Source organism: Octopus sinensis, linkage group LG9 (genome assembly GCF_006345805.1).
Source record: "Octopus sinensis linkage group LG9, ASM634580v1, whole genome shotgun sequence".
In the NCBI taxonomy this organism is placed as follows: domain Eukaryota; kingdom Metazoa; phylum Mollusca; class Cephalopoda; order Octopoda; family Octopodidae; genus Octopus; species Octopus sinensis.
The window spans coordinates 25,579,355-25,586,258 of NC_043005.1; the positions used below are offsets into that span (position 1 = coordinate 25,579,355).

Here is a 6,904-nt window from a genome sequence, read left to right on the forward strand (position 1 = left end):
CCTCCACCACCACCACCACCACCATCATCATCATCAACACCACCACAACCTCCACCACCACCACCACCACCACCATCATCATCATCAACACCACCACAACCTCCACCACCACCACCACCACCATCATCATCAACACCACCACAACCACCACCACCACCACCACCACCATCATCATCATCAACACCACCACAACCACCACCACCACCACCACCACCATCATCATCATCAACACCACCACAACACCACCACCACCACCACCACCACCACCATCATCATCAACACCACCACAACCACCACCACCACCACCACCACCATCATCATCATCAACACCACCACAACCTCCACCACCACCACCACCACCATCATCATCAACACCACCACAACCTCCACCACCACCACCACCACCACCATCATCATCATCAATACCACCACAACCTCCACCACCACCACCACCACCACCATCATCATCATCAATACCACCACTACCACTATAACTGCAAGTACCACCGCTTTCACCACAGCCACTATTACTGCAATCATTATCACCACCACCACCACCACCACCACCACCACCACCACCACCACCACCACCACTACCACCACTACCACTTCCGCGACTACGACCGCCACCACCAACAATGACAGCCTGTTGACACACTTTTATCTCTACAACAAACAACGACCGTTACAGCACAAATAACTATCAACAACTACCGCAATATGGAACACAACAACAAAAACAAACCTAACGAGAACAGTAAGCTCAACAGCAACAACAAGATTAATAATAACAATAATAACTACCAAGTTGCAATTACTCTTGACTAGAAACACATAAAATAAAAAAAAAAAATCAGGAGAAAAAAAACCTCACTAAATTACTTAGCATACAGCATACCTGATGTCTTTGATATGATTCGCCATTCTAGAGACGTGATTTTCAATCGCTTTAATGTAATATTGTATGCATAAGCAGGTAGAATGCTTGTTGGTGTTGCTTTGGAACAGAAATACATTGATAGATAGATGTCTAAATAAATATGTGTATATATGTGTGTGTGTGTGGGGGGGGGGGGTAAAAACAAATAATCACATATAAAATATATGTTGCGAAATAGATAAAAAAAATTATTGGTTATTCTGTCGTTCTCCTTGCATACATACAAATGCATATACATAAATACAAACATGCATATATATATATATATATATATATATATATATATATATATATATATATTATATATATATATATATATATATATATATTTACATATATATATACATACGTATATATATATATACATGCACACACACATGCATACACACATATATAAATGTGTGTACGTGTGTAAAAACTTAGAAAGTATCTCCTTATAAATGGACATTTTTTTTCAACAAGTAAATCTGAAATGGGATCAACTTTAAAAAAAAAAATAGTTGATTGAAATCGCTCGTAAATAAACGTGTGCATATAATATATAGGGCAAGGTGTTTCTTATGTCTCATTATGTCTTTGCCTCTCTTTCTCTTTCTCTCTCACTCTCTGTTACCCTCACTCTTTCTCTCTCCCCCACGCTCTTTCTCTATCTCGCTTGCTGTATTTCTCTCTCTTCCTCTACTTCCGCCGCCATGACACAGAATTCCCCTCTCAAGTCGAACATTGGCAGATGGGTGACAACAAATCGAACTCGGTCGTTGTAAAGAACGTTACATACATACATACATACATACATACAACTGTGTATGTATATGTATGTATATACACATATGCGCGCAAACGCACATATTATAAATGTTTGATTTCATGTCAAGTTATATTCAAAGCAAATTAACTAACTTTAAAGTGAAGAGTTACTCGATCCTTTTCAGGAAAATACGCTTGTTTAACGATTACAAAGCATATATTTACCGCGACTTCGAAGTTACTGCGAACTCGCCTTTAGTAGACTATATATACAAAAAATTATACGCAAACGTGTGTCTGTAATTTATTAAAACAAAAGCAGGGTTGAAGAATTACGTTATTTGACATAGTCTCCTCGATTTTCGATGCCCTTCTTCCAGTGGTCCACAGGCTTGCTTGTTCCATCGGAGAAAGGTTTTCACTGGTCGTGCAGCCCTTTATTTACCACTTCCGCCACTTATTTGTCTGTTTCCAATCAACGACCTCGTAAAGGATATTTGAGCAGCCCAAAGAGATGATAATCGGAAGGGGATAGATCTGTATATAGGGTGTTCCAGCAACTCGACACACAATTTTGCAATGGTTTCAACGATGACGGCTGCCGTATGTGGGCGAGCATTGTCGCGCAACGGTAACATTTGCTTTGACAATAGAACCCAATGCTTAGCACGAATTGCTGGCTTCAGTTTGTTGGCCAGCATTACACCATAGTCTTCACTGGTGATTAAAGACCTCTTTTTCTAGGTGATATTCCAGTAGAGGCATATTTGTGCCCTAAAATATAGTTAGCATCACTTTTCTGCAGAAGGCTGAGAATTGAATTTCTTTCTAGATGACTATTCCGGGCGTTTGCACTCCATGCTCTGCCTTTGGATTATAGCTCAAAGTGAGGGACCCAGGTCACATCTCCTGTAATTATTCTGTGCAAAACCGTTTCGCCTTCATCGTCGTAGCGGTGAAACAAGCTTTGACAGATCTCTACACGACTGTGCTTATGTGTGGCACCCACCTCGCACAGGCTTTCGAGAAACAAAGCTTATCGTGGATGATTCCGTGCGCAAAACCTTGACAAATTTGCAGAGAATACATCATGTCATCGATGGTCACTCGTCGGGTCGCCAGAACCATTTTTCCTGCTTATTGAATCTTCTCATCGTTTGTTGAAATTGATGAGCATCATGCTCCCTGATGTCGAAATACGAACAGTAAGCATAATTAAATCTCCGAATGAGATTGAAACAGTAATCGCTCGATAATGTAAAGTATAGAAGGATCCTTCACTTTCATCGCTACCTGGTGGCTACCGCCCATTGAAGAGGGACAACCATCCCGAAACTAGTTCGAGCGTATCACTCAGGCTTGCGAGGAAGGGATGGCCTCCCTTTGCAAATACTCCAAAGACACAGATATTGTGTTTAGAGCCAGCTAGAGACGAAGATCTCTTGGGGCTATAAAGCTACAGTAACAACCCCCTCCCCAATGTGGTTAGCCATGATAAGATGGCTTCTATATTTTATATATATATATATAATATATATATATATATATATATATATATATATATATATATATATATAAAACAAGTAGAAAGATAAGTTTTTATTCAACGAGTAGATACTGAACAGTATTATATATATATCAAGATGAAAATCCTTCCCCTCCTCCTCCTCCACCTCCTCCTCCACCTCCTCCTCCACCTCCTCCTCCTCCTCATCATCAACATCATCATCCTCATCATCATCCTCATCTTCATCATCATCATCATCATCATTATCTTCATTATCATAAGGATTTTATACATACACTCTTCTGTATCTAAGCGTTGAATAAAAATTTATCTTTGTACTTGTTATAATACACACACACACACACACACACACACACACACACACACACACACACACACATATATATATATATATATATATATATATATATATATACATACACATATACATTTATTCTTTATTATTTGATTATTTATGAATCTTTGTTCGAAAAAGCATTATTTCAAACCTGTTGATCAATCTTGGAATATATGACGATATTCATCAATATATAACAATATTTCTTGGAAATTATTTAATAAACACCTCAGTAAATTTCGTTGACTGGTATTAACCATACATCAGTTGTTTACGTTTCACACTTATCACACATGACAGTGGTAATCTATTAACGTTTCTAGGATATCAGTGAAATTTAATTCACTCTTTCACCTTCTTTTTTACCTCCCCATCGTTATTCTCATATAATTATTTAATATCATTTTTCTTCTTCTCCTTCTTCTTCTTCTCCCTTTTCTTCTTCTTTTCTTCTCCTTTTTCTTCTTCTCCTTCTTCTTTTTCTTATTCTTCTTCCTTTCTTCTTCTTCTTCTTATTTATTATTTTATCGTCATCAACACATCTTCATCATCATCCTCCTCATCACCATCATCATCATCACCATCATCATCATCATCATCGTCGTCGTCGTCGTCGTCATCATCATCATCATCATCATCATCATCACCACCACCACCATCATCATCATCAGCAACAGCAGCAGCAGCAACAGAATCATCATCATCAACATACATATATATATGAAGACCATTGAAATAATCACACCAGGTCGTTCATTTATAAAGTCATGTGATAAAGAAAAGACTGAGAGAAAAAGGAAAAAATGAAAAAAAATAAGCAAAGAAAATAAAGGGGAAAAAGAAAAAGAAAAAGAAAATTCACAGTGACAATGCTCTTCTCAATACGTGTGACGTCACAGTTAAGACAATCTTTTGCACTTCCTGTATGGATGGTAAGCCAGGGATTACTTTTAAATAATATTTAGTTCTTTTATTGATCATGACCCTATAATCACTGGTATTGTAACTGCCTGGAGATGCCACAACTTTTCGTTTTCTATTGGCAAATCTTTATATTTTCTGAACTTATCAAATTCTTTTGCCGAGATACCGAGATATTATGGTCACAGACTTTATTGTTTTGATCTTTCACAACGATATTTGGTCTATTGCCTTGATGGTCCGGTCTGTAAATACTGGGAAGTCCTAAAGAATAGTTACATTTTCTCCCTCAGTTACAGCCTCAGGGTAACGTTACACCTCGAGTTTATGTTTTTCTACTATTTCAGTCCCATCGTTGCAGTATCGGCACTTTGGGGATATTTCATTTTACATCTCTGGTCAATAAGCTCAGATTTTGAGCAGCCAAGATGAAGCTTTCACCCTCGGCCTTTACTGTTTTGCTCAGTATTGTAGCTCCGTTAAAAATACTAGTTGCGGATGTATTATGTGTCTGGTGATCGGCGACCACACCTGTTTACTGTCGAGAAAGCATTAAGCATGTCGTAGACTCAGTAAATTTCAGCAGATCATCAAATATGGCATGCCAAGGCCACCACGTAGCAGATGTTGACTGTAGATAGATCGCCTGACCATTGGAACGCGTCCCTTATTATCATTGTTATTGTTATTATTATTATTATTATTATTTTTTTTTTTGCTCTTTCAAATTTGCTTCCATTTCTTGCCGAGTGTTTTCCCGACTCCTAGGGCAAAGAAACTCATCGTATACATTGGTAGGCCATTACACTAAACTCAATAGTTCGTTCTTTTTTTTTTTTTAAGTTAAATAAAAATACATGGGTAGTAATAGTTCACACATCGACAATGCTCTTCTCAATACGTGTGATGTACCAGTTAAGACAATCTTTTGCACTTCTTGCAGGGATGGTAAGCCAGGGATCATTCTCATATAATTTTCGGTTCCCTTCTTGATCATTCCTAGTGCTCCTACGATCACTGGTATTGTAACCGCCTTGAGATGCCACATTTTCTCAATTTCAATGAGTAGGTCTTTATATTTTCTGAGATTGTCAAACTCATTCGCCGAGATATTATGATCACAGGAGATGCTCATGTCGATCAATAAGCAAAATTTATTGTTTTGGTCTTTCACAACAATATCTGGTTTATTGGCTTTGATGGTTCGGTCTGTATGTACTGGAAAGTCCCACAGAATGGTTACATTTTCTCCTTCAGTTACAGCTTCAGGGTGGTGATTATACCACTTGGCAGTTTTGATATTGTAATGCCGACTTATTAGCCAGTGGAGATATTGGCCAACTCTGTCATGTCTTAATTTATACTCCACTGGTGCTAAGACTTTACATCCAGAGATTAGGTGGTCCACTGTTTCAATCATGTCGTTGCAGAATCGGCATTTTGGGTCTGCTCCATTTTTCATCACATTGGCCTGGTAGTTCCGGGTTAATAGGCTTTGATCTTGAGCAGCCAGGATGAAACCTTCGCTCTCTGCTTTTAGCCCTGAGCTCCGTAGCCACTGATGGGTTTGCTTCTGGTCAACATCAGCTTGTTTGCTGCGGGCCACATATTTGCCGTGCAGATGTTTCTCCTCCCACCTATCAGCCATGCGCTTTTTTTGTTGCCATTATTTTCACCTTCTTTGCAACAATAGTTGCCGTACTTCCCACGGGTTGTTCAGTTTGGGTATCCTGCACGAGATCAATAGCAAATTTTTTGCTTTCCTTTATGATAGAATGAAGCTTCTTTCGTCTCTTGTGATTTTCCACGAGCTTTAGCATCCAGTCATTCGTTATTTCAAGATATTTGGCCAGTTCAATTGTGGTTGTTTTGTAAGGTAGTTCAAATTGGATCAGGCCTCGACTTCCTTGGGCTCTGGGAAGGTAAAGGCGATCTACGTCTGCCTTTGGGTGGTGCATCCTATTACAACTCAGCAGCTTGCGTTTTTTCCTGTCTATATTCTTTACTTCACTCATATTCCAGTTCAACACATTGTAGCTATAAGTAACAACTGGAACCGCAAAGGAATTAATAGCTAACACCTTGTTACGTGCATTTAGTTCAGATTTCAGGACTGCACGAATTCTCCTATTACATTCCTTCCTGATCTTCTCTTTCAATGCTTGCATGCTGAATACCAGAGCCTTCATTTATCCCTAAATATTTGTATGTTTGTTCTTGCTCAAACTCTCTTATGACTGAGTCAACATCTAACACGGCTGAATTTGTGGTCTTCACTTTCCCTTTCTGGAAAGTGGCCTTGGCACACTTCTCAAGTCCAAACTCCATCCCGATGTCATCAGTGAATGCTTTCACAGTGCGCAGTAGGCCTTCAAGTTCATTATTGTCTTTACCATAGATTTTAAGTCATCCATATAAAATAGATGGCTTA

The 6,904-nt window shown here is 38.8% G+C and overlaps 1 pseudogene; it reads left to right on the top strand.

Annotated features, from left to right (window-relative positions):
* Nucleotides 1-263: 263 nt before the first annotated feature.
* Nucleotides 264-3,445, top strand: LOC118764743 (annotated as a pseudogene).
* Nucleotides 3,446-6,904: the final 3,459 nt, after the last annotated feature.